We start from the raw sequence: 6,891 nt of genomic DNA on the forward strand, positions 1-6,891 counted from the left end.
CGTAGGGAAGATACCACACACGCAGTACTCTAGGTGTGGCCGAACTAGTGTTTTATACAGTTCAAGCATAACTTCCCTGCTCTTGTATTCCATGCCTCGGCTAATAAAGGCAAGTATTCCGTATGCCTTCTTAACCATCTTATCTATTGGGCCTGCTACCTTCAGTGATCTGTGGACATGCACTCCAAGGGGGTACAAATTTCATATATATCAACAGGAGTGATACCTGGACTTAATAGCTTAAATTTTGAGGACAGGTTGCACAAACTTGGTTTGCATTCCCTTGAGTTTAGAAGATTTAAGGATCATCTAAAATGGTAAAGCAATTTGATATGGTAGATACAGAGAAATTATTTCATCTGGTGGGAGAATCCAGAACTAAGGGACATAGGGCTATATTCTCAAGGGGTTTGCGATCAACTTAGCACCTGGATGAGTCGCAAAAGTGACTTTTTTGGACGCAAAACGAGGCGCACAACATTTTGCGCCCAGGCGGAACTTTCGGCAGTGGTTTTGCGGCAGCGCTAAAACTTAGCACCCACCTGATGTTTTCACCATTTGGATGATGTCAATCAGCATGCAACGCTAAGCTAGCTCCCCGGGCGGAACTTTCAAGCATATCACCTGATTTAACGTCGGCCCGGAAACTCGCCAACAAAAAGCATTCGGACCCAGGATGCACCCCGCGCTAACGGCGCCATCTTTAAAACGGAGAAGTTCAGTGCATAAAAGGATTGTGAGAAGAAGGCTGCGTTTTTCATAGAACTGCACTGCTCGTCGAGGTGAAGGTGACTGCGGCACTTGCCTTCTATGCCTCCGGCTCCTTTCAGGCATCAGCAGGGGACATATGCTCCATCTCCCAGCACGCTACACATTGCAGCATTCGTCAGGTGACTACAGCACTGTACGTATGCAGGATGAACTTCGTAAACTTCCCAATGACCAAGGAGACCCAGAATGAGAGGGCTGGAGGTTTTAGCCAATTTTCTGGCTTCCCCAAGGTTCAGGGTGCCATTGACTGTACGCACATCGCCCTGTGAGCACCTTTACTCATCCAGAGGTTTACCAAAACCGAAAGGGATTCCACTCCATGACGTACAGATCATCTGCGACCATACTCAGCGCATCATGGCAGTCAATGCCCAATATCCAGGGAGCATCCATGGCCTATTCCAGCGTCAAGCACAAGGCCAGAGCTGGATGCTGGGGGATAAAGGTTATGGCCTCGCCACCTGGCTCATAGCCCCCCTCCGGAAACCTCAGACAACAGCCGGGCATCACTATAATGAGAGCCATGCAGCCACACGCAACATCGTCGAACAGAAATTGGAGTGTTCAAGCAGCACTTCTGATGCCTGGACCACTCTGGAGGCTGCCTGCAATACTCCCTCAGCAGGTCTCTGAGTTCATTGTGCTGTGCTGCATGCTACACAACTTAGCCATCATGAGGGGACAGGATTTGCCAATGGGAATTGCAGGACCACCTCAGGAGAGAGGGGAGGAGGAGGAGGAGGAGGAGAGGAGGAAGATGGGGAAGAGGAGTCTGGAGAGGAACCCCTGCCACCATCACCACCACGATCACATGGAAGGCCTCGTGGAGCTTTTGCCACTGCAAAAGCCTTACGTCAGCAGCTCATATTTAAATGCTTTGCTTGAAGTGTGAACGACACGTTTGACCGTTGCCTGGCCAGTCTATCCCACCATGTTGACTATTCCCCCTCTTATTCTGCAAATGAGACACTACACAGGAATGGTTAAGATGAACAACAGATTTTATGAAAAATTTAAAATTTTAGAACTTTGTAAACATTGAAACATTGGAAACTTTAATAAACATTCAGAACTTTAATAACTTAATATTAACATAATTTGATAACTTTGACAACTTTAATAAAATAACAACAAAACAACAACCCCTGCCCCGACTCTCTTTTACCACCAGCTCTTCCCCCTCCTTACATGTATACCACCCCCCCCCGCTTCCTGATGCCCCTACCCAAAGTGGCATCAAGAGTTCATGCAGCAAGGCAGCCAGAGTCCTGCTGTATTGGGGGGAGAGACATTGGAGGTGCCGGCTGGGGATGCACTGGAGAAGAAAGTATAGAAGGCCCAGCTTCTGACTGGCGAGCCTCTTGCTCGGTGTCACCAGTCACAGGTGTTGTGGGTCCGGGTGTGACATTGGGGACTCCAGTATCACTGGTGGAGACCATCAGTAACGTGTGGGCATTGATGACCTCGCAGGTTTCGCGGCTCGCACCAACAATCTGCGACCCTATCTCTGTGATGGTCGCAGTGAGCTGTCGGGTGAGCTGGATGCTCTCCCTGAACAGTCCCACCATGTCCAGTTCCGCGTCTGCATGTCTGTCAGCAGACTGACTTTGCCGACTCACCCTAGAACTGCGTTGCTGCACGCTACTAGTCCCAGGAGCCTCAGATATCGCAAAGCCCGGGAATGTTTCATCATCCTCAGATGAGGTGTTTGCTGATTGCAAAAGATTTTTTTTTTTCATTCTTGTCAGATCAACTCCAGCGCCAAAGATCACTTTGCGCTATTACACTTGATCTTAGCCAAAAGGCCAAGAGGGGAAGCTGCACCGTTCCTGGAAACACTGCAATACCAGGTCGATGCGTGGAGTGGACGGAGCAAGCCCCTGTTCCATCTCCCTGTTCCAAAAAACAATTTAATATTTGGTCCCCAGATAGGGGATATTAAACTGATAAGAACAGATACTACACTTGATCTTAAAGATGTTTTTTTTTCATTCTTGTCAGATCAACTCCAGCGCCAAAGATCACTTTGCGCTACTGCATTTGATCTTAGCCAAAAGGCCGAGAGGGGAAGCTGTACCATTCCTGGAAATACTGCAATACCAGGTCGGTGCGTGGAGTGGACGGAGCAAGCCACTGTTCCATCCTCCTTGATCTTAAAGATGTGTCGAGTGCATCTGCCCTCCGACCTCCGACCTCCGACCTCCGACGCACTCGCACTCGCACTCGCACTCGCACTCGCACTCGCACTCCCACCACCCCCAAAGTAGGCTGCTCCATCAGTTCCTCTTCCTCGAATTCCTCCTCCTTCTCCACATGACGGCCTGATGTGGAGGGTTGTTCCGAGGGATGTGGCACCTGCGACTCCTCATCTGGAAGTAGAAAGCAACAGACAAATGGCTAGCAGCAGGGGAGGGGGCGGGGAAGGTCACATAGCACAAGCTCATTTGAAGGACCACCGCTACTCCATTATATGTAGTCCAGAGACACTGCATGACATTGCACCAACCCTAGTCCACAGACATTGCCCCAACCCAATCCAGGGAGTGTGCAGGATTTACCGTCTGTATCCAAGAGGGGGTCAGCACCCCTACGGGCAGTTGACCTCCCTGAGATGTCGATGAGGATGCCACTCACTCCTCCAGGTCAGTGAGTGGCAGGGTCCAAGGCAGACTGCCGCCTGTCCGCCACTGCTCCCGGCGGTTATGGGACTTCTTTGCCTGCAAAGATGAAAATGGGAATGGTTACCAGAGGGCCCATCTGCTCTAGTGGCACACACAGATAGCCACCAAAACACTTATACCATCCTGTGTGAATGTAATAGAATCTTCTATGGCCTTGGACGTTGCACGTGGTTTATCAGGAGGACATCGAAGTGCAGAAACATTTTTTGACATCTCAGAAAGCAATCTTAATAATGTGTAAAGATCATTAATGGCAAATAGCGTGCCACACTAAGCCTATCTATGTGTCCTGCATTTTAGGAGGCAACCCACAGAGTGTTCAGAGACAGCAACAGTATGGGAACAAATAGTGTGTCAGATTTATAATTTAAGTAATGAAGGAGTGCGTCAATAAAAATTGTACTCACTCTAATGACCCTTGAATGATCATTGAATTTATTGTTGCAGTCCTTTCCACTGTGTTGGAGGCAGAGACCTCCTCTGCTATTTGCTTCCAGATCTTTTTAAATACTGATGGGAGGGTCTCGATCCACCCCACCAGTTTAATTCAGGCCATTTACGCTCCACTGCCTCCACTAGAGCCTTGTTTGCCTATGGACTGAATTTCCTCGCACACTGCCTGCTGTCCTCCTCCATCGTGAAAATCAAAAAGTAAAATGTCTCCCTGCATTAGCGTTTGCAATCGGACAGCAGACCAGAAATGCCGGGAAAAATGAAATTGTGCATGCGCAGAAGAGCCGATTTTTTAATGGTTGGAACTTTCGGCTCCGGCACACAAATTCTGTCGTGCAATGCCGGAGTTAGCGCTAACGGCCATTGTGAACTTCTATTTGGCGAAAGTTGCGCGCTCTGGCGCTAACGCTAACACGGCGCTAAAAATATTTTGCCGCAATTAGCGCCCGCAAACAGGTGAAATCGCTAAACCCGAAAATCCAGCCCTTGATCTTAAAATTAGAGCTAGGCCATTTAGGAATGAAATCAAGGAACACTTTTTCACACAAAATAAAATCTGGAACTCACCTCCAAATTCTGTGGATGCTGGGTCAATTGAAAATGTCAAAGTTGAGATCAATAGCTTTTATTAGATAAGTATCCAGGGATATGTGGAAAAGGTGGATAAATAGCTTGATATACAGATCAGTCATGATCTAATAGAATGAGGCAATAGACTTGAGTGGTTGAAGGGCCTACTCCTGTTCCTATGATCAAGTCGCTTATTTTATAAGAATTCATACCATCAGTTTATGGCTGTATACTTTTGCTTTTGTGAAATTCTAATAGTAATTCTTAAAAATAAAGCCAATTTGTAACTCTAGACTGAATAATATGGTCTGATGTATGCTGTTTTTATATCTGTTGAGAGGCCAAAAGGTGCATGGCAGACAATCTATGCCACTTCTAGTACCAAGTATGTCTTTAAACAGGGTCATTGTTAAATCTGAGGCATACTACTTTGCTCATGCAAAATACAAGGTTGCATAGGTTCAATAATAGAAGTGCAACTCACATGAATAAAACAAAATGGTTGAGACATTGCCCAAATGGTCAAACCCTATTCTTCAAGGGTCTTCCTCCCTTGTTCCAAACTAGAAGACAGAGATCTACCATTCCCATATTATAAAATGCCCATCACTCAAGGTTTATATACTCAAGGATGAGAGTAGGATTGTACTTTCAAGACAATAAGCCCTTTTGGCATTAAACAATGGTGACAGATTGGGGTAGATTTTCATATGTGGCATTTTATCAGGCATGAGGCAGGCACTGTGCGCCCACCTACTGTCTAACGGAGTAGATCCAAGGCCCGGTCAATTCTCATGGTCAGACCTCACTTCCACACCTTCAGTGAGCTGCTCGACAATCAGAAAGGGCTGAAGATCTGGTGGCTGCAGTGTGGTGTAAGTTAGCTGAGGTTGGGTGTGATGATGATCCCAGCGGAGGGTTGGGCATTGCAGAGATCCATTCTTGTGGGCTCAGGAAGAGCATCAATCATTTAAAAAGTTTAACTTGCTCTGTTTGAGCAGCCTACAGTGGTTCCATTAAGGACAGCTTGTTTGGTTGCTGAATGTAAGTGCCAAGGGGCGGAGCATGCTCCACCCATTGATACCTGAAAATTGTAACAGTATTATAAGGCACGGATTTGCATGTGCTAATGAGGTATCCACCTATTTTGGTGATAATCTGGTCCAACCCATTTCAAGGATCCCACCGAGATGGCAGTGGCTCGGATGTTGACTGGAATGGCACGGCAAGTTCTGTGTTCCAATTTTATTTGCATTACCATCCCTTTCCTGCCCAAAAATGGTAACGAAAATCATTGTGTGTGAGTACTAATAAGCTTAACCTCTCAATAAGCATATCTTGGGTCATTATTAATGGGTACTCCATTTTAATTGATGAAAGTCCTCTTGAGTATTTCCGATACAACAATGCCAGAGTATATGAGAAAGTTTAACGTACTCTACATCATTTAAAGAAAGAAAGACTTCATTTATATAGCGCCTTTCATGACCAGCGGATGTCTCAAAGTGCTTTGCAGCCAATGAGTTACTTTTGGAGTGTAGTCACTGTTGTAATGTGGGAAACGTGGCAGCCAACTTGCGCACAGCAAACTCCCACAAACAGCAACGTGATAATGACCAGATAATCTGTTTTTTTTTGTTATGTTGCTGGAGGAATAAATATTGGCCAGGACACCAGGGAAAATGCCCCTGTTCTTCTTCGAAATAGTGCCATAGGATCTTTTATGCCAACCTGAAAGGGCGGATGGGGCCTCGGTTTAACGTCTCACCCGAAAGCCGGAACCTCTGACAGTGCAGCACTCCCTCAGCATTGCGCTGAAATGCCAGCCTAGATTTATGTGCTCAGGTTGAACCTACAACCTTCTGACTCAGAGGCGAGTGTGCTACCCACTGAACCAGAGCTGACAATGAGTTTAGCCGAGTTTGGATATTCTGCAGAGAGTATAATAGAATATGTGAAGGATTTTCAATTGTATTATCATACATACACTGCCAGTAAGACATTTGATCAAATTGGAGACCAATGAAATTATCAAATTTTATCATCAAGATCCTCTCAATGTTTTGTGTTTTGTCATAGTCTCCCATCTTGCTGAATAGTTTGTAAGCTTTAATCCTTTAATCACAATAGTTTTATGTTGAGGAATGTTTGTATTCTAAAGGATCCAAGGATACTTTTCACCTTAGAATGTCATCTTTTAATATCCCTCTCTGAGTTGAGAGAACCTGTCAAATTATTATGAGCAGCTTAACTTGCTGACTCAGTTGTTGTAATGATATGTAAAGCTCTCTTTAATATTCATTTTCAATACAGTAAATTCCCAGTTATCCAACTGTAAAATCGCATTTGCCTTTGAAAATGAGGGTCCCTTCATTGGAGCAGTGCCCCAGAATGAAACAAATCCATCTCAAACCAA

The 6,891-nt window shown here is 45.7% G+C and overlaps 1 pseudogene; it reads right to left on the reverse strand.

Annotated features, from left to right (window-relative positions):
- Positions 1-2,584: 2,584 nt before the first annotated feature.
- On the reverse strand, positions 2,585-2,755 carry LOC139277886 (U2 spliceosomal RNA; annotated as a pseudogene).
- Between the last annotated feature and the right edge of the window lie 4,136 nt (positions 2,756-6,891).

Source organism: Pristiophorus japonicus, chromosome 12 (assembly GCF_044704955.1).
Source record: "Pristiophorus japonicus isolate sPriJap1 chromosome 12, sPriJap1.hap1, whole genome shotgun sequence".
NCBI lineage: Eukaryota > Metazoa > Chordata > Chondrichthyes > Pristiophoridae > Pristiophorus > Pristiophorus japonicus.